Below are 26120 nucleotides of genomic sequence, written 5' to 3' on the forward strand. Positions count from 1 at the left end.
TGCTCAGTTACTCCAGCATTTTGTGTCTACCTTTGATTTAAACCTGCATCTACAGTTCATGTTCAAGTTCAAGTGAGTTAATTGTCATGTGTTCCTGTATGGGACAATGAAATTCTTGCTTTGCTTAAGCACAGAACATAGTAGGCATTTACTACAAAACAGATAAATAAGTGTGTCCATATACCATAATATAAATATATACACACATGAATAAATAAACTGATAAAGTGCAAATAACAGAAAATGGGTTCATAATAATCAGAGTTTTGTCCGAGCCAGGTTTAATAGCCTGATGGCTGTGGGGAAGTAGCTATTCCTGAACCTGGTTGTTGCAGTCTTCAGGCTCCCTGTCAAGGTCACACATCATGACGAATGTAAATTGTGTACTTATTTTGCAGTGAGTTTGCAGCAGTGTGGATTGTGGAAGTATTAACATGGAGTGCCATGTATAGCCCAAATGTTAGTGGTTTAACTTTTATTCGGTGTCGACACAAGGAGGATCATCCCTAAACTCATCGAATGCCACCTGGTGGCTGGTGTCGAGCAGTACTGGCAAAAACAAACAAACTGAACAAACTGTAACAATTTCCCTATGGTCACAGTATAAACCATGCCAACCCTTTTAAAATGGATGCTCTCAGTTTTAATACTGGACAGAAGAAACAATATGGGATTGTGTTGTGTGTAGGAAGGAACTGCAGATGCTAGTTTACATCAAAAATAGACACAAAATGTTGGAGTAACTCAGCGAGTCAGGAGCATGTCTAGAGAAAAGGAATGGGTGACATTTCAGGTCCAAACCCTTTTCAACTGGGAGTATCCCAACTTGTTTCGCCCAGCCCAACACAAAATTCATTGTAAGTGTGAGATTCAAAAATCACAAATGCTCTTGAGACAAATTCAGACAAAGAAGTGTTTTTATTAATTTCATATTCTGCAGAATAGGTGCCTCTCCTCTGATGTCCCCTAGAGGCACAACGAAGATGGAGATGCTTTCTATCTTTATACATTTCTTTACTATGGTCACTACCTCATGTCTCCCCATCGAGCTTCTGCCAATCAGAACACTAAGGTTTATATTCCCACGAGAACGTCTCGGAACGTCTCCTGACATCAAAGACTCCTAAGGCTTCTGCTGAAGTTTCTATCTGTTTGCTACTTTTTATCTAGAATTTCTCTCTGTTCTGTATATTGTTACTATCTTCTACCAGCAGTCTGGCTTCTGCTGACACCTTATTTCTTTCTAAGTTATATTTTTCAGAGTTCTAGTATAAATCAACCATCCCTATTAACCCTTTTCTCACAATCCACCATTTTTCTTTTTGCTACGCATCTTTTGATTTATACTATATCTTCCTTTTCTAGTGCTAGCTGCAGATTCTTCGCCTCCCTATCGTCCTCTCGCTAGTCATACTGTGTTCTGAAGGCCATCATGACGGCGCTGTTCTTTGTCAGGGCTGTCTCTATCAATCGCTGAGCCAGACCCCGTGCGCAGGGAATTATACAACATCCGAATAGGCACAAAGTCAATGGTTCCTTCCCTTCACGCACAGTCCATGGGCTGATATTGTCCGGTGGGGCCTCCATAGGACCCTTAAATCGGCTTGCGTGTGTCTACCCTTTTTCTTTTGTTCGTAATGCTGTCTCGGTGAATAATAACACAAGGTAGGGTCCAGTCCACCTAGGTTGCAGCTTTTCTTCCTTCCATGATTTTACAAGATCCCAGTTCTCTGCTTTCACAGAATGGATTGGCAAGTCGAGATGGGGACTCTGTGCCAGCAGCCCCTTGGTTTTTAATTCTGTAATAGAACGAGATACTGCCAGTAAACAGTTCCTTAAGAAAATATCACTACCATGGTGGGTATTCCTTCTATCTTTCCCAAATAATAAAGACCTAACTTGCTCAACCTTTCTCTGTATCTTAGTTGCTGAAACCCAGTCAACATTCTAATTGATCTCCGCTGTACTCTCTATTTTGTTAACCTTTTTCTATAATTATGCCTACCAAAATTATACACCATACTCCACAATTGACCTCACCAATACCTTGTACAATTTAACATTACAACCCAACTTCTATACACAATGCTCTGATTTATAAAGGCCAACACACCAAAATCTTTCTTTACCATCCTACCATCCCATCACCAGCCTTAATGACTACCGTCCTGTTGCCCTCACTCCGGTAATCACGAAGTGCTTCGAGAGATTGGTCCTCCAGCACATCAAGGACTATCTACCACCAGACTTCGACCCCCACCAATTCGCTTATCGCCAAAACAGATCCACAGAAGACGCCATCACCGTAGCTCTCCACTCTGTGCTGAGCCATCTGGAGCAGGGGCAGAGGTACGTCCGGATGCTCTTTGTGGATTTTAGTTCAGCCTTTAATACAATCATTCCGGACATCCTCATTGGTAAACTGGTCACTCTCGGCCTCCCCACTGTCACACATGACTGGATTAAGGACCCAACTCACAAACCTGAGCCCCACCCCTCTAGTGAGACCTCTAACCCAACCTCTCCTCCATTACTTGCAGGTTGAGTACCAGTCACCCCACAGGGCTGTGCTATTGCTACTAACCCCCTCTTAACCAACTCTATTTCCTTTATTGACTTTGTAGTCCTTACTGAAGTTCACAACTTTAACCTCATCAAAATTTGCTGACGACACTACTGTGGTCGGACTTATTTCAAGATTAGACGAGGCAGCCTACAGAGAGGAAGTCCTGAAGTTGACAACCAGGTGCTCAGAAAACAATCTGGCTCTGAACACCAGGAAAACAAAAGAGCTCATTGTCGACCTCAGGAGGCACAGCATCCCACACGACTTGGTCCCCCTGTTTCTTAACTCGAGTGTGTGGAGAGGGTCAACACCTTCCGGTTTATCTATTCGTCCATATCGCTGCAGACATCTCCTGGACGGACACCACGACGGCGGCCATCAAGAAGGCTCAGCCGCGGCTGCACTTCCTGAGGGTCCTCAGGAAGCACAACTGGACTATACTCTAACCTGCTTTTGACCACTTCTCTAGAATTTTTTTTGAGTAAGAAATCGATAGCCTGCTGAACATAAAGCATTACAGCATGAGTATGTGAAGCTGCACCATGTTGGGACAGGGAGAGGCTTCTTAGGGTAACCAGGACAGAGAAGAGGATCATTGGTTGTAGACCCTAGAGAAGAAAGAAAAAAGAAATAGGAACAATCCTCCTATTCTGCCTTAGCAGGGCAAAGAAAGATCACCAAAGACAACTCCCATCCTGCGTTTGGACTGTTCAGGTCCTGCTGCCCTCTGGAAGGCGCTATAGGTGCTTGTGTCCACATCAAATCCAGGACAAACAGAATAACACAAACCAGCAGGAATAGCTGCTTCCCGAGAATTATATCTACCATAAATTCAAATCCACATCCCACACATGCACTGACTACACCGCCCAACACGGACTTCCATCTGTACACGCCATGTATATATGTCATGGCGCCGTATCATTTGTCAGTATCATCCTACCTGCCTTCTCTCCATACCCCTGATTCCCTTAGCCCCCACATCTCCCTTCTGTAAATTTAGCCAATTTTCTGTTTCTTTTTTTTTGGTGTAAAATTGAGATGTTATGCACTGAGTACGAAAAGCTTTCAGTTCTCACTGTACATTTATAGTGATTTCAATTAAATATCCATATCATGACCCCATATCATATCATATCCTAACATCTACACAATTTCCTGGGAATTGTCCAACATGCACTTTATTCCTAGATCCCTCTGTTCAACTTCATTCCTCAATTCACAATCATTTACCATGTACATCTAATTTGAATTGTCCTGCCAAGATGTATCACACTTATCAACATTAAATCCATCTGTCATGTTTCAACCCACTCTTCCAAATGACCTAAATCTCTCTGTACATTTTTAAAATCGACTTCATTATTCACAACACCACGTATCTTAGTATCATCTACATACTTCTTAATCTATCTTACCACACCAACATCCATTTATTGATTCACATGACAAACAACAGTGGACCCACCACACATCCCCGAGGTACCCCTCTAGTCATTGACCTCTAACCTGACAAACATCCATCCACCATTACTCTCTGACATTTCCCATACAGCCACTTTTTAATCCATCTTGCTATTCCTTACTAATCGCTTCTTAACCAACCTTATTTCCTTTATTGAACCTTGTCAAAGGCCTTACCAAAGTTCACCACTTTAACCTCATCAATGTTCCTAATAACCTCTTTTAAGAAAAATCAAGATTAGTCAAATGTCACAATCACAAATCCATGCTAATTCTTCCTAATCCTACCCTATTTATCCAAATTCCTATAATATTGTCTTTAGTATCCTGTCCATTATTTCCCACCACTGATGTCAAACAAGTTCTTGTTAAAACTACTCTTCTTTGTCCTCCTGTTCACTTACCTCAGGGCTATTATCTATTCGTACCTGTGGGACAGCCCTCATGTAATTTTTGAAATCGTACTAGGTATCTCAACCTTCTAAACGAACATCGGTCGGTGATTTAGAAAACTCATACATACACCTTGTCTTGAGGTTTAAAGGGTCCTTCTTCCTGGTCCATCTCCGACAGCTTTTACTTTACCTGTTCATAAATAGACTTGCATATCATAATTAACTGTTTCATATACTTTTTAAAATTCTATCTTTAACTGTTCCAAACTCGGTCCCTTGCAGGGACTTCTCCATTGTGTCACCTGCTGGTTAGTTTGCATGCAACATTTATTCAGTGCCAATGGCAGAGCATTACACAAATCTTATTTATATTAACCTTCAATGTTCCATTTATTCTTTTCATCAAATGAAAACAATCCGTTGTCAAAGCTGATTCCTATAGGTTTACCAAACCTCTTAATTACCTTATTCAGCATAAATGACACTACAGTTCTCATACCTAAATCGATTCAGACTTACCCTGGACATCTCTTCCAGATGCTGTTTCAGCTGCTTTGTCTGCATTTTAATTTAACTTCTTTGACATGTACTTTTTCCATTTCACCATACAATTTCAACATTTATTCTGATCTAGTCTGAACTATATCCTGCCTTTCCCAAGGTCATCATCCGCTGTCTTATATTCTGAACTATTTCTCCCTCTTCACTTGTGGAACAAACCAATAAATTGTCCACATCAGCAAATACTTTCTAAGGGTATACAATATAACCATATATCGAACCTGCCTCCACCACCTTCACTGGAAGCTCATTCCACACAGCTACCACTCTCTGAGTAAAGAAGTTCCCCCTCAACTTTCAACTCTGCCTTTCCCATCTAATTAAAAAACATCTACCTCATCCTAGCCTTTCTTGACATCCTTCCTTAAATCCCTTTCTCTCTCTTGGGGACCCCAGTCCTGTTAGGGCTTATAATCTCCAGATTAATTTCACTCCTGATAGGACTTTGAGGAAAAGTTCCCCAAGACATGTATTATTGGCATGTAATTCTCTGGCCCCGCTTGGTTCCCTCATAGGACTCACTTGTGTCAGTTCATCACTTATTTCAGTCTTTTCAACCAGGGGCTTTGTTCATTGACATTGACCGCAGAGACCAACTGTTTGCTGAATCGGGGGTTGGAAATAAATGACAATCCCACCACCTCCTTCAATTCTGCTTGACTTTAAGAAGAATGACTTCCTCCACAATAGTTCATAATATAATGTTTACTGGTTGTCTTCTATTTCTTGTTCATTTACAACACTCCACCTTTTCATTCCCCTTTTTTCCTTGGGGTTCACCTTAAGTGGGTAACATTTGCTGAGGTGCCTGCATACCCTCGGTCATGACGGCATCCAACCAGAAGATGGCGCTATGGCCGGTAGTCATGCTGCAGTGACGGCATCCAACCAGAAGATGGCGCTGTAGTCGGTAGTCAGGCTGCAGTGATGGCAGCTGACCTGACGGTGGCGCTGTTGCCAGTAAGTTTGTGAGCGGCGGCCATGTTTGTAGTCTTTTGTCGGCCCAGATGTAACAATTTACATCATCTTTATCGGCCAGTTCATCTTCCATGGCCAATCATCGTCCCACGTTCTCCTCCTCCAAAGCCCTAATCCATTTCCTTCCCCATCAGGGATATAGGGTGAGGTATTTTTATTTAATAATTTTTTTTTTTTTTTTTTTCACACAGAGAGTGGTGAATCTCTGGAACTCTCTGCCACAGAGGGTAGTTGAGGCCAGTTCATTGGCTATATTTAAGAGGGAGTTAGATGTGGCCCTTATGGCTAAGGGGATCAGGGGGTATGGAGAGAAGGCAGGTACGGGATACTGAGTTGGATGATCAGCCATGATCATATTGAATGGCGGTGCAGGCTCGAAGGGCCGAATGGGCTACTCCTGCACCTAATTTCTATGTTTCTATGTTTCTATGACACTTAGCAGTTCCCACCACTTTTACCAATGGTGCCTTCAAATCTTCCATGGCCAATAATCGTCCCTCGTTCTCCTCCTCCAAAGCCCTAATCCATTTCCTTCCCCATCAGGGATATAGGGTGAGGTATTTTTATTTAATATTTTTCTTTTATTTATTTATCTATTTTTTTTAGCCCTCTCTCTCTCTCTCTCTCTCTCTCTCTCTCTCTCTCTCTCTCTCTCTCTCTCTCTCTCTCTCTCTCTCTCTCTCTCTCTCTCTCTCTCTCTCTCTCTCTCTCTCGCTCTCTCTCTCTCTCTCTCTCTCTCTCTCCCTCTCTCTCTCTCTCTCTCTCTCTCTCTCTCTCTCTGGCTCTCTAGCACTAGTAACAATTTTCCAAATTAACTTTACTGACAAGAAATCTAAAAGAACATCAAGAAACGATTAAAAGAAAATCAAAAGCTAATTTTTACAACTTCTCTTTTTCAGGTTACGAGGATACAAAGAGTTAATTTTACAGCTTGTTCGCAATCCCCCACGGCTTGCAGTATTTTTAACTACAGTGGAAATTCTCGCCCCCACCACGGAGGGCCGTCTGTGTTCAATTTTACAACTTGCTCATTCCAACCTTTCATCTTACAACCATTCGTTCCAAACCGGTTTTTACATACAAATCACATTCGTTCCGTTCTTACTTCAAATAGACTATTCATTTTATATTTTCTCCCTATCCTGCACTCTTGTCCCCGGCCTTTGCCGTCTTCTTATCTGCTACTTTCGGGAGTAACTCCCTCATCATCCTGTCTCTCTCTGTTCCTTATTTGCTGTTTTCTCTACTGCCTGCAACATAATCTTTACTACTTGTTTTCCCTTCTGTGAAAAGGAATTGATCTAACTGTTCTTGTCAGACCTAAAGGATCTTCGAGGAGGCTATTTAACAAACCCCAACCCCCTCAGGGTCCCCTCCTAGGTACCTCCCTCAGGGGTCTACTTTCTACAGATCTTCTTATCTTCCCCTTCTGCCCTTTGACTCCCCGTCCTGTTGGCTAGGTGATCTTCGTCCACCCCGGCCCCTGTCTTCTCTTTCCCTTGGGTATTTTGGCCCCCTCCGGCTCTGCATTTGCCCCATCGGACTATACCTTATCATTGTTGGCTTCTCCAACCCCTGGGTATTTCCTGCCCTCCAGGGTCCAGCATTTGCCCCAATGGACTATTGGGCAGAATGCGGGGATTTGGCCCACAGCCTTTTCCCCTCCCTTCTGGGTTTGCCTTGCAGCCCCCTGAATCCTTCAGGGCGTCAACCACAAGGTATTTACAATCGCCCAGGAAGTACTTTATTAGTCATTGTTCCTACCTGGGTTCTGTGCACAGAAATTGCTCGATTGATTTTTTGCGATTTCCAACTACTTCCACTTCTTTGCCGAGTCTCTGTGTGGTCCGGATACTACTGCTTAAACAGCTGACGGCAAGCAAGGAGTCTGAGACCACTGAACTCAGCAGGGTGCACCTTCCCTTCGTCCGTCTACTCCCGTCAGCTGGCCAGAGTATTGGATCTCGGAAACGAGCCCCCAAGTTGTGAGATTCAAAAATCACAAATGCTCTTGAGACAAATTCAGACAAAGAAGTGTTTTTATTAATTTAATATTCTGCAGAATAGGTGCCTCTCCTCTGATGTCCCCTAGAGGCACAACGAAGATGGAGATGCTTTCTATCTTTATACATTTCTTTACTATGGTCACTACCTCATGTCTCCCCATCGAGCTTCTGCCAATCAGAAAACTAAGGTTTATATTCCCACGAGAACGTCTCGGAACGTCTCCTGACGTCAAAGACTCCTAAGGCTTCTGCTGAAGTTTCTATCTGTTTGCTACTTTTTATCTAGAATTTCTCTCTGTTCTGTATATTGTTACTTTCTTCTACCAGCAGTCTGGCTTCTGCTGACACCTTATTTCTTTCTAAGTTATCATTTTCAGAGTTCTAGTATAAATCAACCATCCCTATTAACCCTTTTCTCACATAAGTATTTGAGTCAAGCAGTTTTTTCGGATAGTGTAAACTTGAATGAAATCTAATATTTGATCTACAGTACTCATCTGTCACTACAGATGAATCCTCACCGATTCCTGAGAATTTCTGGACCATAATCGCTCAGACTGGAGAAGGAACATTTAAGATGGTGATGAGAACCTTGAGGCCCAGTACCGCGACCACACAGAAGCCCTGCATTATCAGCCGAATGAGCGCACGGTACACAAACACCCACCCTGCCGCCCCCGACAACCCACCCAGCTCTCCGTGTGAAATAGAGTGCCCTTCCACATTGGCCTAGCAGCCACCTCACAACCCACAAAATCAAAGTGGAAGCAAATCATAAGATCAAGGCTGCTTGCAGAAGAACAAATCATTTATCAAATTGAAATCATCAGATTTCAATTTTATTTTCCATCATGGATAGGACAGGTTTGGAGGGGTATGGGCCAAACGCAGGCAGGTGGGACTAGTGTAGCTGGGACATGTTGGCAAATTGGACCGAACGGCCTGTATGACTCGATAACTCAAAGCTGATTTTGTTTAGCATGTTAATGTGAATGTAATGTGTCTTTTTTATGCTGGTAAGCTCAGATATTTATTTGTTTATTCTGCTAGAATTCCATCCAGATCTACTTCTGCTGTTCACCATCTTTCACCCACCTCCATCAACTGTTTTGTCAACCAATCTCTACCGCCTTACACCCAATTCACACAATCACCTTTGTGATCTCTGCTCCCACCCCAATTCTCTGCATCTGTTTTACTGACTTTTCCCATTTCTGATGAAAATTCCATCAACTTGATGCATCAGTTTTCTCTCCACGACAATTTCTATTTCATTTTGAATAAAAATGATTCATTTCTCTAATCAAATAAAAATCAGTGCAGGCACCATCAAGCACTTACATGTGCAGTGAACAGTATGAGCCTGCTTGCTCCAGCTCAATTTGGGATTATTCGGCTTGACAGATAGTTTCAACTGGTTTCAACTTCAAATTTGTTTCCATTTTCAGGCACTTTCTGTACTCGATTAATATGTACGTTCCTAAAAGAAATTGCATTTCATGTAGATACATTGAAGAAAAATAGACAATATTGCCAACTATTGATCAGGATTGCATCGGGTATGCTCTCTGAATTAATAAAGCTTAATAATAATTTTTCTAAAGCTGTATTACACCATAATTAATCAAATTCACTTCTCGACACATACTTTTGCTAGGTAATTATGGCGTTTGCGAGTAATTATGGCTTTTGCTAGGTAATTATCTGAAAAAGGATTTCAGATACAAAGCACACTACCCATTTCACTATGCTACTAATTTCACTGTACTACCTAAAACCATCCGTCCTAAAAACATAGCTCAGCGGTATGAACATTGCCCTCCAATTTTAGGTAGTCCTTGCTTTCTCCCTCCTTCCCCTCCCCTTCCCAGCTCTCCCACAGCATACTGTCTCCGCCTCCTCCTTTCTTCTTCCCGCATCCGCCCACCCCCCCCCCCCCCCCCCCCCCCCCCCCCCCCCCCCCCCCCCCCCCACCCCCCCCCCCACCCCCCCACCCCCCCCCCAACCCCCCCCCCCCCCCCCCCCCCCCCCCCCCCCCCTCGCCCACCCCAACATCAGTCTGAAGCAAAGATCTTTGGTCTGAAGCAGATACTAGAGGAGCTCCTCTAATATCTTTGGTCTGAAGAAGGGTCTCAACCCTAAACGTCACCTATTCCTTCGCTCCATAGGTGCTGCCTCACCCGCTGAGTTTCTCCTGCATTTTTGTCTACTTTCGATTTTTTTCAGCATCTGCAGTTCTTTCTTAAACTTACCCATTTCAAATATTTTTTGAGGTGTGTGCTCAATGGTCCATTATTACATCTTTAACTCTCAAGACCAGCATTCCAATAATTGAAGACAATAGCTTTGGAAATGTAATTACATTACCATGTATGAAGTATCGCTTCCCGCTAGAAAATATATGGATAATGCTTTACCGTTCTTGGGTAGTAAGAGTGTTACCCACTTCTTTCTTTGGAAAAATGGAATAAGTTTGTTGTTCTGTTGTGTCCACTGAATGTACAGTTAAATCCTGATACCGTTAGCCAAATGTTATTGAAATGGACAATTGTAGTCAAGCATAAACATAGTGACATTCTGCCATCAGGCATCATGCTCTTGGCAACGCATTATCCCAACACAGTCATCTTTATATCTTATGCTAACTTTTTTTCACATAGCAACATGAAAAGTTATTTGAGAGATCAAAGTTAAATTAGATTAACCATATAACCATATAACCATATAACAATTACAGCACGGAAACAGGCCATCTCGACCTTTCTAGTCCGTGCCGAACACGTATTCTCCCCTAGTCCCATATAACTGCGCTCAGACCATACCCCTCCATTCCTTTCCCGTCCATATAACTATCCAATTTATTTTTAAATGATTAAAAACGAACCTGCCTCCACCACCTTCACTGGAAGCTCATTCCACACAGCCACCACTCTCTGAGTAAAGAAGTTCCCCCTCATGTTACCCCTAAACTTCTGTCCCTTAATTCTCAAGTCATGTCCCCTTGTTTGAATCTTCCCTACTCTCAGTGAGAAAAGCTTATCCACGTCAACTCTGTCTATCCCTCTCACCATTTTAAAGACCTCTATCAAGTCCCCCCTTAACCTTCTGCGCTCCGAAGAATAAAGCCCTAACTTGTTCAACCTTTCTCTGTGACTTAGTTGCTGAAACCCAGGCAACATTCTAGTAAATCTCCTCTGTACTCTCTCTATTTTGTTGACATCCTTCCTATAATTAGGCGACCAAAATTGTACACCATACTCCAGAATTGGCCTCACCAATGCCTTGTACAATTTTAACATTACATCCCAACTTCTATATTCAATGCTCTGATTTATAAAGACCAGCACACCAAAAGCTTTCTTTACCACCCTATCTACATGAGATTCCACTTTCAGGGAACTGTGCACAGTTATTCCCAGATCCCTCTGTTCACCTGCATTCTTCAATTCCCTACCATTTACCATGTACGTCCTAACCATTAAGAACTGTAATGCAGTCTATATCAAAACTGATGGTTATTTTGCCATTGATTGTGTAGCAAGCACTAATCTGAATGTGGTCACGTTTTTGTCACATAATTGTCACATTTACCAAGGTACAGTGAAAAACTTTGCATTCTATCCAAACGAATCAAATAATGCTGTACATAAGCACAAGTTAGAGAAGAAAGGAAGAATCTCTACACTGGGTGGCGCCACTGTTGTGGCAGCCTCGCCAACAGTCTGTGTGTCCCTTATACTGGTTTTATTATTTTAAGTATGTTCTAAAAGTTTGTTTTCAATGTTTCTTGGTTAGTTTATGTGGGGGGTGGGGAACAAGGGGAAACTTTTTCAGTCACTTCCTCGACAGAGTTGCGATTTTTCTCCGTGTTGCATCTCCATGTCACCCCCTTGTGGCCTAACAACGTGGAGTGGTGCGGCCTTTCCTGGAGACCGGCCAGGAGCTTCAAGCCGCAGGCGCGGTTGGGACTTACCATTGCGGAGCCAGGGATCCTTTGCCAATGATCGCCAGAAGAAGAGCTCCGACCGCCATGAAGCCCACGTTCTCCAGTAAGAAAAGGCCGACTCAGGAGCTCCAATCCGGCCCGACGTCGGAGTTTTAATTACCCCGACGCGAGGGCTTGGACATTTGACCATCGGCAACGGCAAGCGCAAAGGGTTCAAGGCCCCGACAACGGGTGAACAAAGAGGAAGATGACTGAACGTTATTGCCTTCCACAATAGTGAGGAATGTTGATTCCACTGTGGTGGATGTTTATGTTACATTTATTTTATGTGTGTATTGTGTTCTTTTCACTTCGTATGGCTGCATGGTAACTCAAATTTCACTGTTGCTTGGTTGGTTAAGTGACAAAAAACGCCAACTTGAACTTGAAGAAAAAGAGTTGCGAACATAGTTCTCAGCATTGTAGTGAGGACTAAAAACAGTTTCTGCCTCATTGCTCAGATATTTATCAGTCCCTCAGGAATATATGCAATTCCATACTAACTGTGTAATTGTGCAAAGCAAATTAACATTTTTCTTGCACATGTTATTTCAGTTGTGATGGAAGCACAAAATCCAAAATAATTGGTTTTAAAAGTAATGTTTTCTCGATTTTGCTGTTTGACAGAAGACTGAACTGTGTGAAACACCATGTGAGCTGTTGAGCTCATTTCCCTGAATGTCTTTAGCCGCCCCTTCAGCTGAACGCAATTCTGTTTCCACAAACTCTGGTGGCTTATTTCTCAGGAAAGGATGTGTATGCTCCCCTCGCTCCCCTCCATTGAGTCTGTCCAAAGCAAGCGTTGTCTGCGGAGGGCACTCAGCATCGCCAAGGACTGCTCACACCCCTACCATGGACTGTTTACCCTCCTACCATCCGGGAGGCGCTACAGGTCTCTCCGTTGACGGACCAGCAGGTCCAGGAATAGCTTCTTCCCAGCGGCTGTCACTCTACTCAACAACGTACCTCGGTGACTGCCAATCACCCCCCCCCCCCCCCCCCCCAGACACTCCTCCCACAGGAAAAACACTATGTCTGTATATATGCTAATGTAAATATTTATTCAAATCATATGCTATGTCGCTCTTCCAGGGAGATGCTAAATGCATTTCGTTGTCTCTGTACTGTACACTGACAATGACAATTAAAGTTGAATCTGAATTTGAATCTGAATCTGAATCAGATGCAAGTTTACACCCAAGAGAGTAACTCAGTGGAACAGGCAGCATTATCCTTCTGGATAGAAGGAATGGGTAATGTTTTAGGTCGTTTGAAGAAGGGTCTCGACAAAGGGAACGGATGTTCCCTCTCAAGATACTGTTTTAGTTTATTTGGTTTAATGCTATCATTAGCAACCATATTCACACAACATTACATTGCAGCCAGCTACTCATCAGTGCCACTGCACAGAGATCCAGGACTCATTAAAAAGGTTGGTAATGGCTCTTTTAGTCTCTGCATTGATTGGAATCTGCCACTTTACATTTCAAATATCTAACATCCAAGCACAAGACTGTCATTGGAAAAATGCTGGAATCCATTATTAATGAAGTAACAGCGGGACATTTAGAACATCACAGAACAACCATGTGAAGTTAACATGGATTTATGAAAGGAAACTCCCGTTTGACTATTTCAATAGAGACAGGGGGAAGAAATAGATGGATATTGTGGATTTCCAGAATGCATTTTATAAGTGTAAGGAGAAACCGCAGATGCTGGTTTAAACCGTAGATAGACACAAAAAGCTGGAGTAACCCAGTGGGTTCTGGATAGAAGGAATGGATAATAGGCAGCATCTCTGGACAAAAGGAATAAGTGACGTTTCGGGTTGAGACCCTTCTTCAGACTGAGAGTCAGGGGAAAGGGAAACAAAAGATATTGATGGTGATATTGAGAGATATGGAACAAGTGAATGAAAGATATGCAAAAAAGTAACAATGATAAAGGGAACAGGCCAAAGTTAATTGCAACCTAGGTGAAAACGAGTTACAGACAATGAGACTCAACCAGACGACTTTGAAGCTAGTACTGTGACTTGGATGGGTGAGGAACGGAGAGAGGGGGGATACCAGGGTTATTTGAAGTTACGGAAATCGATATTCATACCGTGGGTTGTACACTGCCCAAGCAAAATATGAGGCGCTGTCGCTTAAATTTGCGTTTGGCCTCACTCTGACAATGGAGGAGGCCCAGAACAGAAAGGTCTGCGTGGGAATGGGAAGGAGAATTAAAGTGTTTGTCAACCAGGAGATCAGGTTGGTTCAGGCGGACTGAGTGAAGGTGTTCAGCGAAATGATCTCCCAGTCTACGTTTGGTCTCGCCAATGTATAAGAGTCCAGATCTTGAACAATGAATACAGTAGATGAGGTTGGAGGAGGTGCAAGTGAACCTCTGCTTCACCTGATGGACTGTCGGGGTTCCTGGATAGATTCAAGGTAGGAGGTATATGGACAGTTGCAGCATCTCCTGTGGTTGCAGGGGAAGGTACCTGGGGAGGGGATGGGTTTGGGTGGGAAGGGCCGAGTTAACCAGGGAGTTGCAGAGAGAACAGTCTCTGCGTAAGGCGGAAATGGGTGGAGATGGTGAGATGTGGGATGCTGTTGGAGGTGGTGAAAATGACAGAGAATCATGTGCTGTATGTGACGACTGATGGGGGTGAAAGGTAAGGACCAGAGGGACTCTGTCCCTGTTGCGACCAGGGTGGATGGGCAAGAGCAGAGCTGCAGGGTACCGAGGAGACACGTGTTGACCCTAAACCTCACCTATTCCTTCTCTCCAGAGATGCTGTCTACCCCGCTGAGTTTCTCCAGCTTTTTGTGTTCATCTTACATTTGATAAGTACCACATGAAACGTGACTGTACAAGAGGGGAGCATATGACTTCTGGGGTATACATTGACATGAATTGGGGATTGGCTAATTGACAGAAAACAGAGAGATGGGTCACTTTTGCATTGGCAATCACTAATCAGTTGGGCATCTCAAAAATCAACTTCATATCAATTGAAGCACTATGTCACTGACATAGATAGAGGGACTGGATGTGCCTTAACCAAATTTGTTAAGACAAAAATAAATGTTTTGGCTGGTTGTGATGAGGATACAAAAACCTGCAAAGAGACATAGATAGTTTTTTTCAATTTTAGAGACATAGCATGGAAACAGGCCCTTTGGTCCATGCCGACCATCGAATACCCATTCACACTAGTTCTATGTTATCCTGCATTCTCATCCGCTCCCTACACATTAGGGGGAATTTTTTTTTACAAATCAACAAACCGGCACATCTTTGGGACATCGGGGAGACTAAGCGGAGGTTGGGCGATCATTTCGCCGAACACCTCCGCTCAGTCCGCAATAACCTACCTGAACTCCCGGTGGCTCAGCACTTCAACTCCCCCTCCCATTCCCAATCCGACCTCTCTGTCCTGGGTCTCCTCCATTGCCAGAGTGAGCAACACCGGAAATTGGAGGAACAGCACCTCATATTCCGCCTGGGTTGCTTGCGTCCGGATGGAATGAACGTTGAATTCTCCCAATTTTGCTAGCCCTTGCTGTCTCCTCCCCTTCCTTAACCCTAGAGCTGTCTCCTCCCATCCCCCCGCCCTCGGGCTCCTCCCCCTCCCTTTTTCCTTCCTTCTCCCCCCCACCCCCCATCAGTCTGAAGAAGGGTTTTGGCCCGAAACGCTGCCTATTTCCTTCGCTCCATAGATGCTGCTGCACCTGCTGAGTTTCTCCAGCATTTTTGTGTACCTTCGATCTTCCAGCATCTGCAGTTCCTTCTTGAACACATCTTTGGGATGTGGGAGGAAACTGGAGCACACAGAGGAAACCCACACGGTCACTGGGAGAACGTCCAAACTCTGCACAGACAACACCCCAGGTCAGGATTGAACCCGGGTCTCTGGCACTGTGAGGCAGCGACTCTACCAGCTGCGCCATTATGCTGCTGTAGGTTAAAGAAGTGGACAGGAAATCAACAGATGGAGCCCAATGTAGGGAAATAGAAGAATGAAAATTTAAAATGTATTATTTATCTGGATTAAATCTACAAACAATTAAGGCAGATAGGCATCTTTTGTGCTATGATAATGAGAAAACGAGGGACTCAGATTAGATATGACAGCATAAAACACGGTATCAATTATCCATTATGGTCTATCGGCAGATGGAGAAATTTGTAACCTTATGTAGCAATGTTACAAAATTTTGAGATTTAAAAAATCAAGTCTGCAATTTATCCCATCAGATAAAGCATAAACGAAGTTTAATTAGACACTTAATTCACTTTCATATCTTCAGTATTAAAAAAGTTATGGCCATTTTTGTACTCGGAAATTAGCATCTTGTTCCCTATTGCTTTTCCATTGACTTAACTCAAAAGCTGTGATCAAGGACAGTCAAAAGCCCATAATTTTCTTAAAACGTTATTATAGATTGAAGCATTCTGAAACAAATATGAACCAATCTTACTTGGATGACCTGAAATTAAAGCATATAATTAGTTAGTTACCTAATTGTAGCTAATTACAAAATTCAATTACTAGATCTAAACAACTATCCATTTCTTAAGAAAAGGTTGACATTTTTAAATAGCCTAAGTGTCCAAATAACATTCACACAAGAATTCACAATATAACATGATTTATAATTCACAATGCCAACTTTGCCCTCCTCAACACCAGGTCGCTCAACAACAAAGCCCTTGCCCTCCATGAACTAATCCTTGACAACACTCTGGACTTCCTTCTGCTCACTGAAACCTGGCAACAACCCAATGTCTTCTTCTCCCTCAATCAAGCATCCCCACCTGGATTTAATTACATCTCCAAACCCCGCCCCTCCCGCCATGGAGGTGGCCTCGCTGTTATTTTCAACCAGAACTTTCGGATCACTGAACTCACCCTCCCCCCAGTAGCATCATTTGAATTCCTCGCCTTTAAAGCCCTTTCCTCCATGACAGTCATCCTCATTTACCGGCCACCTAAACCAAACCCCTCCTTCCTATCTGACTTCACTGAACTCCGCACACTTGCCTCATCCCTCTCCCCACGTCTGCTGCTACTTGGTGACTTAAATATTCCCATGGACTCCCCCACCTGCAAGCTCGCATCTGAACTCGCCTTTTTACTTGACAACTTCTCTCTCACTCAACACGTCACCTTTCCCACCCATGACAAAGGTCACATCCTTGACCTGGTCTGCTCCACAAATCAACCGGTACTCGACCTCCATCCATCCCTCTTCCCCCTCTCTGATCATAATCTTATACGGTTCACCATCCCTTCTCCGACACTTCGCCCCCGCTTCCTCCGAGAAATCACCTTCCGTAATCTAAAATACATTGATCCCCACCATCTCTCTGACCTCCTCTCCACCACTGTCCCCCTGGACTCAACCTATATTTCACCTGATGATCTCACAAACCATCTCAACTCCACCTTGTCTACCTCCCTTAACACTATGGCCCCCCTCAAAACAAGAACCGTAACTTTCAACACATCTTCACCCTGGTACACACCTGCACTTCGTAAACTGAAACAGACTGGTCGCCGACTTGAGCGACTCACAAATAAATCATCTCTCACAGTCCACCATGAAGCTTACAAACTCCACCTCACTGACTACAAAGATGTCCTCATTGCTGCAAAATCTGCCTACCTCTCCTCCATATTCACCGACCCCTGCCTAAACCACAGAACCCTCTTCTCCACAGTGGGCAACCTCCTCAAGCCTCGAGCCAACACTCTCCCTCCCTCTACTCCGGATCTCTGCAACTCATTCCTCCAATTTTTCGCTGATAAAATCAGCACCATCTATCAATCTTTATCCCCTGTACCCAACTCCCCAGCATTTACTCCACCACCTACCAAGGCCCCTCCTTTCAACATCTCCACTGACCTCTTACCCCTCCTGCACACTGCTTCCTCTCCCAGTTTGACCTGGTCACCCCTATTGAAATCTCCAAACTCATCTGCTCTTCCAAACCCACTACCTGCTCCCTCGACCCTCTCCCCACTCCCCTGCTGAAGTCCTGCCTCCCCGTTCTCTGCCCCCTACCTCACTAATCTCTTCAACTCCTCATTGTCCCAAGGAATTGTCCCCTCCGCTTTCAAAACTGCTGCTGTCACACCAACCTTAAAGAAACTTGGTCTTGATCCCTCCTCTCTCATTAACTACCGCCCAATCTCAAACCTCCCCTTTCTTTCAAAAACCCTGGAGCGTATCGTTGCGTCACAACTTCATTCCCACCTCCTTGCATATAACCTACTTGAACCCCTCCAATCTGGCTTCCGCCCCCTCCATAGCACAGAAACTGCTCTCCTCAAAGTCCTCAATGACCTCCTCACCTCTGCTGACACTGATTCCCTCAACATCCTCATCCTCCTCGACCTGAGCGCAGCCTTCGATACAGTGAATCATTACATCCTGTTCACCAGACTCAAAGACCTCGGCATTGAACACTCTGCACTCAGCTGACTCCGTTCCTAAATTTCCAGCAGATCCCACTTCATCTCTCTCCATAACCACACCTCTGCTACAGCCACAGTCACTCAAGGCGTTCCCCAAGGCTCCGTACTTGGCCCCCTCCTCTTTATCATCTACATCCTCCCCCTTGTTCAGATACTCCGCCACTTCAACCTGGACTTCCACTGTTACGCCGATTACACCCAGATCTACCTCGGCACCAAATCCCCCAACAACCCCCCCCCCCCCCCCCCCCCCCCCCCCCCCCCCCCCCCCACCTCTCTCCCATATCAACTCCTGTTTGTCATCTATAAAAACCTGGATGCAACATAACTTCCTCAAACTCAACAGAGATAAGACAGAATTCCTCCTCATAGGCTCCAAATCTACACTCAGCAAAATCAATAACCCCACTCTCACCATCGACGGCACCACTATCTCCCCATCTCCCCAGGCCCGCAACCTTGGCGTGATCTTTGATTCCACCCTCTCCCTTGAGCCTCACATCCGCCATGTCATTAAAACCTCCTTCTTTCATCTCCGCAACATCGTCAAACTCAGACCCTCTCTCACACCTCCCGCTGCTGAAAGACTCATCCATGCCTTCATCTCCTCCCGACTGGACTATCACAACTCACTTCTCCTTGGCATCAGCTCCACCTACATCAACCGACTCCAACTGGTCCAGAACGCAGCCGCCCGACTCATCACCCACACCAAATCCTGGCATCACATCACTCCAGTCCTCAAACAACTTCACTGGCTTCCCATCTCCCACCGGATCACCTACAAAATCCTTATCCTCATCTACAAAGCCCTCCACCATCTGGCCCCCCCATATCTCACTGACCTCCTCTCCCCCTACCAACCCTCACGGTCCCTCAGATCCACATCAGCCGGACTCCTCTCCATCCACAAGTCCAACCTCCGCAGTTTTGGGGACAGAGCCTTCTCCAGGGCAGCTCCCAGGCTCTGGAACTCCCTCCCGCAACTGATCTGCAATTCCGTGTCCCTCACCATCTTCCAGTCCCGCCTCAAGACCCATCTCTTCACCTCTGCCTATCCTTAGCCCCACGTCCCCCTCCCTTTTCATCTGTGCATTAATTGCCTCATATTGTGTTTTGAATTGAATTCTGTCTTTACTTTGTGTACTAGTCATGTCTCTACTATTTATTTCATTCCCCTTACATGTTTTTCCTCTACCTGCTAAATTTTTGTAAGGTGTCCTTGAGACTCTTGAAAGGTGCCCATAAATAAAATGTATTATTATTATTATCTCAAAAATCAACGTCATATCAATTTAAGCACTATATCACTGACATAGATAAAGGGACTGAATGTGCCTTAGCCAAATTTGTTTGTTTTTTGTGTTTTTTTTAAATTTTATTAGAAGTTAATACAGCACAAAACAGTACAGTGGAACCTAATCTTAGGTGCCAACTATGTAATACCGTAATCCATTCTATGTACAACCTCTAGTTTTATGTTTTGAGAAGGAAGTTAGCAAGACAAGAAAAAGAAAACAATAGAAAGAGGAAAAAGTGGAAAAATAGATGGTAGAGAGTAGAAAAACGTGAAGTGTGTATATAAAAAATAAAAAAGGAAGAGAGAAAGTGGAAAGTAGAAATAGAAGAGAAGGCCCCTTAAAAGAGAATTTTTCAAATCTGTATTCGGAGATGCAGATCTATCCGCGTCATGAACTGAAATCAGCAATCTTTTTTACGGTACCGCTGCATCACATGATTCCAAAAAGTCGATGAAAGGAGACCAACACCATGGTAAGAATTGGTCAATATTATCTATGTAGTCGGAGTCTCATTTCTTCAAGAACGAGTGCTATGTCCATCATATTCCTAATCCACATTTTTAACAGTTTTGGTATGGTTGTATTTTTTTCCAAAATTTAAGTATCAATTTCTTTCCAATTATTTAACCCATAATTAAAAAAAACATTTTGATCTTTATTTAAATTGGTATCTTCTCCTATTATTCCAAATATAATCCATTCTGTTTTGGGTTCTATTCTTGACTTGAAAAGCTTTGTAAATATATCAAATATATCGCTCCAAAATTTATTCAACTTTGTACATCCTACAAATGAATGTGTTATATTAGCGTTTTGAAGTGATATATTTGATATATTTACAAAGCTTTTCTATTCTTGACTTGAAAAGCTTTGTAAATATATCAAATATATCACTCCAAAATGTATTCAACTTTGTACATCCTACAAATGAATGTGTTATATTAGCGTTTTGAAACAAACATTTATCGCATCTGGGGGAGAGACGTTTGGATAAAATTTATTCAACCTCGGAATTTTTTGAATAATATAGTCTATGTAATAATTTGAATTGAATTAACATATGTCTTGCATTAACAGAACAGTTATGTGTATTCATCAAATACTTTTCCCATCTATCCTTCGAGATCTTTATCATTAGCTCATGTTCCCAATCTTCCCTTAATGCTTCTTTGGAGGGTGATTGTCTATTGAATATATTATTATAAAAGTATGATATTAATTTTTGTGAATCAGCCTTAATATTCATTGCTTCTTCTAAAGGATCTAAAAATATAGTTTGAAATCTATGTGTATATTTCTTCATAAAGTCACATACCTGTATATATTTAAAATATTGATTATCCTTCAATTTAAATTTTAATTTTAATTGTTGAAATGATAACAGTTTGCCCACTTCATACATATCCCCTACTTTCCTAATCCCCAGTCTATCCCATTGTTGATATGTGTTGTCGATGAGAGAAGGTTTGAATGCGGGGTTGTTCAATAGTGGGGTTAGTACTGATAAATTATTTAATTTCAAGGATACTTTTATTTGTTTCCAAATTCTTATTATATTGTGAATAATTGGGTTCTTCTTATATATTATACTATTCAATTTTATCGGTGAGAGCAGGATCGTTCCTATATCGTGCAGATAGCACTCCTCTTTCTCCATTCTTATCCACTCCAACTGCTGAGTGGAACTATCCAGCTAGTACATTATGTTCTTAATATGCACTGCCCAGTAGTAATACATAAAGTTAGGTAATGATAAACCCCCAACTTCTTTAGATTTGCACAAATGCTTTCGTTGAATTCTATGTGTTCTGTAGTCCCATATAAAATTAGTGATAGTGGAATCTAGTTTTTTGAAAAAATATTTTGAAATATATATTGGGATCGCTTGAAACAAATATATTAATTGTGGTAAGAAAGTCATTTTTATAGCGTTAATTCTACCTATCAATGAGAGCGGAAGCGTTTTCCAAAATTTAATCGTATCATTCAGTTTATTTAATAGTGGTATAAAATTGGCACTAAATAATGATTTGTGTCTTCTCGTAATTTGAATACCCAGATACTTGAATTTTTCTGTTGCAATTTTGAAGGGGAATTTTAGTAAGTGTCTCGAATCCTGTGGTTTTAAAGACATAATTTCGCTTTTATTCCAATTTATTCTATATCCTGAAAAAGAGCCGAATTCCTCAATTAGTGTTAATAAGGTGGGTATACTCGTTTGTGTATTAGTAATATATAAAAGGATATCATCAGCATATAATGAAATTTTATTCTTTGAGTCCTTGGTGTTATATCCGTGAATATTCAGGTGATTTCTAATCCTTTCGGCCAGCGGTTCTATCATAAGGGCAAATAGCAATGGTGATAAGGCACACCCTTGCCTATTACCCCTTGATAAGTAAAATTTTGGAGATAGCGTATTGTTAGTTAATATTCTTGCCGTAGGTCTATCGTAAAGTAGTTTAATCCATCTAATAAAATTCTCTCCCGTATTAAATTTTTGGAGTACCTTGTATAAATACTGCCATTCTACTTGATCAACTGCCTTCTCTGTATCCAGCGTGACAACTTAAATATCTTCATTGTCCTCATTATGAGAGTAGATTAAATTGAAAAGCCTTCTCAAATTATTAAATGATTGTCTTTTGGGTATAAATCCCGTTTGATCCGTATTTATTAAATTGTTAATATAATTATTTAGCCTTCTAACTAGAATCTTTGCTAAAATTTTCTGATCCGTATTTAGAAGTGAAATAGCTCTATAAGAATCTGGTTCATCTAAATCTTTATCTTTTTTTTGGTATAAGCATTATTGTTGCTTCTGCTAGGGTTTCTGATAGTTTATTTTCAGTATAAGCCTGCATGTATAAATTGAATAATCTTGGTACGATTGACTCCTGAAATCTTTTATAAAATTCATTACTAGAACCGTCTGGTCCTGGGGTCTTCCCATTTTTCAGTGAGTTTATTATTTGTTTTATTTCTTCACTAGTAATCCGTGCTCCTAATTGCTCTTGTTCTAAACTATCCAATTTTGGGAGCTTGCAATTATCTAAAAAAATTGTAATTTTACTTATATCTGTCTTCATTTTAGATCTATATAAATTATGATAAAATTGGGCAAACCTCTTATTAATATCCTTAGGCAATGTTAGAAACTCACCCTTATCCGATTTAACTTTAGTAATAGTTTTTTCCTTTTCTCGTTGCTTCAGTTGCCTCGCAAGTAGTTTATGTGGCTTATCCCCAAATTCGAAGTGTGCTTGTTTTGTAATTTGGAATAATCTTATTACTCTAGCCGATAGTATTCTATTGACTTTATATTTCAATAAAGTTATCTTATTATGTTTATTTATGGTTGGGTCAGTTGCATTGTCCAGTTCTAATAATTTTATTTTCTGTTCTATCCGCTGAAGTTCTCTTTTATTTTCCTTATTTTGAAAACTTTGGTAAGAGATTATGACACCGCGAATATATGCCTTGAAGGTTTCCCATAATAGCGGTGCAGAAATACCCGGCGTGTCATTTATTTCGAAAAAAAGTTTTGTTTGTTCTTGTATATACTCATAACCCTGCGGGTTATTTAATATGTGTGAATTGAACCTCCTAAAAGGTTTTATACTCGGCATTCCCTCAATTTTAAGTATAAAAGTCAATGGTGAGTGATCAGAAATAATACTATTATGATATGATGGTTTATTCGTATACGGGATCAATTTTGTGTCCAATAAGAAATAGTCAATTCGCGAATAAGTTTTGTGAACTGATGAATAAAATGAGTATTCCCTACCACTTGGATTTGCTATTCTCCAAACATCAGCTATGTTATTATTTTTTATATAAGTATTTAAAAATTCACAGGTCTTAGTTTTAACAAGACGCTTCCCTAGCTTTATTGATTTATCTAAGTATGGGTCTATAACACAGTTGAAATCTCCCCCCATTATTATATTTTGAAAATTATGCTCTGCGATTAAATCTATTATTTTCCTAAAAAATTGTGGGTTGTCAAAATTAGGCGCGTAAATATTTATCATAGTTAATGGTGTATTGTAAATTTCTCCCATGACCATAACATATCTTCCCTCTTTATCAGATATGGATTTCTTTAATTTAAAAGGTATGCCCTTCCGAATTATAATGGCCGTGCCTCTTGCTTTAGAGGTGAATGAGGAGTAATAGGTTTGACCTATCCAATTTGGCCTTAATCAGATCTGAGTTTGTTGTTTCAAATGTGTCTCTTGTAGGAAAGCAATATCCATATTTAATGATTTTAATTGTGCCAGAATTTTACCCCTTTTAATTGGCTCATTCACACCTCTGATGTTCCAACTACAGAAGGTGAGACCTCCGATATTTATTCGACTATTATCTTGCATTGGCTATTATTACCAGACTGTATGATTCATGTGATGCAGCCAAGTACCTCAGAATCCCGAATCCAGAGTTGTCCTTCATAATTTCTACAGTAGTTCTACATCTCCTGACACTATTAAACATAATTAAGGGAAAGAGAAAAACATAACATAAAGTGTACATAAAAATTATTGAATCATACAACACATAATTGTGAATAAACAAAAAAAGTGAATGTAATTTATCAAAAAAGCGATAAATTACAAAAAAGCCACCTAAGGTAGCTAGATTTGTATTTAAATTGCCCTCCGTCGATGAAATTATGCACTGGGCCTTATCCCCCTATTAGAATTTGACCCAACGTTAGTCGGTTCCCTCTAATTGTTACCAAAATTATCATATCAGGTCATCGCTGAACAGTTTAAAATAGACTAAAATAAAAGGGAAGGTAGAAGATTTGGATTAAAATAAAAGTAATTATGGGTTAAAATACCTCGTCAAAAATTACACTTTTAATTTACCTGTATATTAGTTAATTCATTATTAGTATTTAGTATTGAAGTTCCGGTGGTGGCATGCTCTGCTAGCAGTCGCAAATTTTCTAGCTCCGCTGAAAAAAGCGCGATTTTACGCGTTAAAATCGGGTCTGGAGGTCGGGACCGATTTTAAAGACTTACCGGAGTTTCATGTCGCGGTGCTGATGACGTCATCAATAAGCGCCGTGGATTTAACGGAGGGAAAGTCATTTTAAATGAAAAACACATCTCCAGGTCAGAGCCCACAGAGGAAAGTGACAAAACACCTGCTGAAGACTCAGGAACATCAAGAAACTGCAAAACTGACCTCTGGAGTGGATTCTGGAATGGCTACACGATCTAAGACTGAGTTGACCACAAAAGAGAAAACTGAAATGGAGGAATTAAAGAACTCGGTAAGAGATTTGAAAAATGATTTGAAAGCTGGAAACTTAAATTTGATGGAAAACATACAATCCATTAATGCTGGTAATGAAAAAATACTTGCGGGCATTGGTGCTCTGCAAAAAAAAGTTGATGATGTGCAAGAAGAGCTAACGGGGAAAATTAATAAGGTGGCAGAAGAGTCCACAAAGATGTTTGAGGCTGTGCATGAAACTATTTCCGCAAATGCAACTGCAGTGAAAGATTTGGAAGCTGTTGTGGAAGAGATGGCTGGAGATATGGAGGCAATGAAGTTAGAACTAGACAGCCTCAAGAGCCAATTTACAAAAATATCTGATAAATGTGTTGACCTAGAAGCTCGCTCAAGACGTCAAAATATACGAATACGTGGAGTGAAAGAGGGAGCTGAGGGGGACAATGCTCGTGAGTTCACTGCCAATTTAATCAAACATGTACTCAATCTACCTGAGGCACCTGTAATTGAAGAAGCACATCGACTACCCAGATTTAAATCAAGATTTCAAGGAGAACAAGCCTACCCACGACAGATCATAGTCAAACTTCGGGATATCCCAACAGTGGAAGCGCTGATGAAAAAAATTAAACACGGAGAGAAGATGATGTATAGAAATGATTCTATTAAACTCCTACGGGACTACCCTTATGAGATTGTGCAAAAGAGAAGAAAGTTCTCACAGACCAGAGAAGCTCTTTACGGTGTCAAGGGCGTCATATGTGGAGTGTTTTATCCGGCCAGGATGCGTATTACTTTCAAGGGAATCTCAAAAACATTCACTAACCCGGTAGAATCCCTTAAATACGCTCAAGAAATCGTGGCCAAGGCAGCAACAAAAGAAGATTGATCACCAGACGTCATGAACAAATTAATGTGCTTATTTCCCCCAACAAGAATATTAGAAGAAAAGTGAAAAAAGTGAATAACACCAATCTTTAAAAATTATTATACGCAACAGATTTTCCACGAGACGTGTCTAGACATTATAATCTTCTCTTGAACATTGTGGAATCTAACTCAAGGACACTCTGTGCTCAAACGAGGAAAGACTGATAACATGAGAGTGACGATCTGCTGAGCTGAGAGAGAGCGAAAAA

The sequence above is a fragment of the Leucoraja erinacea genome, chromosome 20 (genome assembly GCF_028641065.1).
Source record: "Leucoraja erinacea ecotype New England chromosome 20, Leri_hhj_1, whole genome shotgun sequence".
In the NCBI taxonomy this organism is placed as follows: Eukaryota; Metazoa; Chordata; class Chondrichthyes; order Rajiformes; family Rajidae; genus Leucoraja; species Leucoraja erinaceus.